Genomic DNA, 3,699 nt, shown 5'->3' with positions numbered 1-3,699 from the left:
TAATTAATAAGAAAAAGGGTCAAGTGATAGTAAATACCCTAATAATAACTATTAATTAAAGTAATGAGTACAATAGATTCATAGTCAGTAGTTTCAAGTTTGGAGATAATTCGTTTGCTGCTCAAGTCCATAAAATAGTTTTCTGGAGTAGGAAACGACGTGGAGTGGACTTGAGGAGGAAGTCACTCCAGAGTTGCAGTGAAGTAGGCAACTCTCTCTAAATCATGAGTCTGTTTTTCATTTAATTGAATTTCAATTTTCCCAATTTTATAATTAATAATATAATATTAGTTATTATTTATTAGTATTAGATTTTCCAATGTTATGATTTTCTTTTTCTTTTATAGCATAGGTATCCGCAAAAGCTCAACGTTTGGTTTCAATCTATGACGTCATATATGTGTGGTACAAAACAAGGACCCAGAGCAGAAATTCATATCAGGAGAAGTGCAATTTTTCTGCATAAACTTCTAATGGCAAAAGCAAAGATAGACAAGTATCTTGGCAAAAGCTATGTGAGTTAGTACTGGCACTTTATTAAGGGGGATTACAACTTATTTTGATTCAGATAACTTTTGGGCGTGTGTAGATGGTACTTAGAATTCCATTACTCAGTTGGAACTGCGTGGAAATACATTTTATTCATTCTCATTTGGATGGATCCTTCCAACGGAGCAATCGGACATACGGATCCACATCCATTTATCTTACCCTGTTCCTATGATTTTTTATTTATTTGGATATTAAATCAACACGCTCCCTGATACTCTCCTCAATGGCATGATCTGTTCAAGGGATCTCGCCTCTTTTTTTTCCCTCGGTGATTTCATCTCATATAATGGAAGGATCGTTGATTGTGCAGGTGCTTATTGATAACCATGTCTGGGATTGTGACTTCTTATTTCGTTAAACATTGTCCCTATACATTAATTTCTCCAGATCTTCAACGTAATCATCGTATACTTCTACATATAAGAACTATAGACAGAATAATCGACTGATATACCCAGTGTGGAGTAGAGAGAGTTCTTATCCTCCATCTACAGCTCTTTCTTTGAAATTCTTGAAAGTTAACTCTGCTTCGTCTCCTTCTCTAACAAAACTATTTCATTAATAAGAGTCCTTCAATGTTCTTGATGAATGTAAATTAGAAATGACACATATCAATTCCATTTATAAGTTAGACTTAATGATATACGGTATATATGGATAATTATATAACCTAGACACTTAAAGCTCACGCTTGATTTCTTTATTTCTTGTGAGTCTCTTTTAGGATTTCAAAATAAGTGGAAGATCATTATAGACTCGTGAAGACAATGTGCTTCTCTCTTCTCGATATTTTGATATACAAAGGATATTCTATTGTGCTTTTACATATAAATAGTTACTTGGAACTGTGTAGTATTTGTGTGTTAAAAATAAATATAAGAAACCTCTTAAGTTCTGTAGACTTCTATTGAAATATCTGAATATCATTGTAATTCCCAAATCTATTGAGTCTGGAATTATCTTCAAAACAACTAAATTGCTTGTCATCATGCTGGAATATTGCTCTAGCGAAGAACGAGGATCTCTATACAAATAAATTAATTACAGATAAAAAGTTATTGTGAACTTTAAAGTGATTATGTTTTTATAAATATATGTATAAAATACCTCTTAATTTATGTTGGAATATCTGAATGCAATAATATCGAAGTATGAGAGAATGAGAAGTGTCACAAAACCTCATACATTCCAACTACTTTATGGGGGTCATGATTTACCATTTTTTTGTGAATACAGTTCGTGTCATTAACTTTATTCACGATAGTGATATTTAATTAATTACTTCTAAGACAATAAGGATTGATCTTTTCGCGGAACATCCACATGTGTGGATCTAGGTCAATTCATAATTCCATGGAATCCATATCTGTTTATGGCATTGGGATATGCATAATGGTCACGGATCTCATCTCCTTCAATGAAATTGTCATTCATTGTGCAAATGTCATTTAACATCCAACTTGGTTACTTCATCATTCATTGGTTCAAATACACATCCGTTGCTCTAGATCTTGTATGGAATAATTGTATACTTCTATAAAAGCTGAGGATATGTTTAAGAAAGATGAATAATACTGGAATGAAATATACAGTGAGGAACAAAGAGACTTATCATCTTTCATCTGCAGCTCTTCCGTTGAAACCCCTTTCAAAGTCTACTCTAGTTTGTCTCCTAATATTCTTAGAAAACTCTTTCACTGATTTTAGTCCTTTAGTGTCATATGTACACAACAATCAAACAACTCATATCTTTGACATTGAATCCATTTATAAGGCTGTATTATTTCTGCAATTGTAGAAACTTTATTCTCGCTTCCGATTCCATTATTAACAGTGAATCTCTTCTGTCATTGGAAAAAAGTAGAAGATGACCATGAGTTTAATGTGGTTTTCTTTTCTAGATATCTTTATTATCAAAGTCGCAAAACATAATCAACTCTCCTATTACCTACACATATGCATAAATAGTTGACGGGAACTCTTATTTGATAAATATGTTAATACATTATTATCCGTTAACTTTAGTAGACTAATATTGGAAAATATGAATTTTGTTTAATATATTTCAAAAGTTAGTGAGTCGGGAGTCATTTTCTAAATTACTAAAAATCACTTGTCATCATATTTGAATATTACTCTCGCGTTAGGATATCTATATCAATCAATAAATTACCGATTACACTAAACGCTTGCGATTGTTTCAGTATTCATCGACACTAAAGGATTGGATTAACTAAGGATTAATGGAGAAAAAATCGATTAAATGTTCCTGATCCTCTAAACATCTTTGTTTTATTGTGTTGGTTGAGTTCTTCACAACTAAAGGATTGATTAAGTGCCTTGATAATTGTAAAGAATATTAATATGACATTAACACTTAAAATTATTTTCTTGTTTATCGATTGGAAATAAAGGTCTAATGCACCTACATAAATATGTATTTATTTATGTGCTTCATTGATTTAAGTTAATTTTTTTATTTTGTCTTAATTGTTTAGCCTGATAATATAATTGATTAATTTACACTTATTACAATTATATACTTCCAAATATCTAGGTATGTAGTGAAAACGTAAGATTTTTGTTGAATACTCCCATTGGTCTAAGTTTTATTCACAGGTACTTTGAATTGAAATCCATCAATATGGTAAATAATTGTTACGTTCAAGAGTGCCGTAGTTGTTATAACTTATAAGGCATCGAAGTCTAAAAAAAGTCACTATGGATCTTACTTTTTTTAGTGTGTACGTTTTGTTATTCAATATTATAAAAAGTTAAATACAAAAGGTCTATTATATAACTATATTTAAGAAAATTATATCTTAAAAAAGAAATCATTGATTATAATATTTAAAAACCAACAGCAGAAGACCTATACTTCCTGGAAATTCTTGAAGTTGAATGCGATGAAGAGTATTATTTTGATCGTTTTATATTTCGGTCAAATTTTCAAGTACATGGCAAAACAATCAGTTTTTGAAATAAATGATGATATTCAAAAAGATTTAAAAATCATTTCTATTAAAATGAAAACTAAAGAGTAAAAGATGATTCAAAAATTGAATATTGGGCTTTAAAATGATGATCTATTTCATTAGGAATATTTATATTGTTCTTCAACATTTATAATTTTTTTTTGTCTAATTG

The 3,699-nt window shown here is 30.2% G+C and overlaps 1 long non-coding RNA gene across 1 annotated transcript; it reads left to right on the top strand.

The window, feature by feature from the left end:
- The first annotated feature begins 205 nt into the window (after window positions 1-205).
- LOC121129179 (uncharacterized) lies at window positions 206-3,023 on the top strand. The gene is made up of 2 exons (XR_005868364.2): window positions 206-515; window positions 569-3,023. It is a non-coding gene; the product is annotated as an uncharacterized lncRNA (long non-coding RNA).
- Window positions 3,024-3,699: the final 676 nt, after the last annotated feature.

The sequence above is a fragment of the Lepeophtheirus salmonis genome, chromosome 14, assembly GCF_016086655.4.
Source record: "Lepeophtheirus salmonis chromosome 14, UVic_Lsal_1.4, whole genome shotgun sequence".
NCBI lineage: Eukaryota > Metazoa > Arthropoda > Copepoda > Siphonostomatoida > Caligidae > Lepeophtheirus > Lepeophtheirus salmonis.
This window is presented reverse-complemented; position numbering and strand designations above follow the sequence as displayed.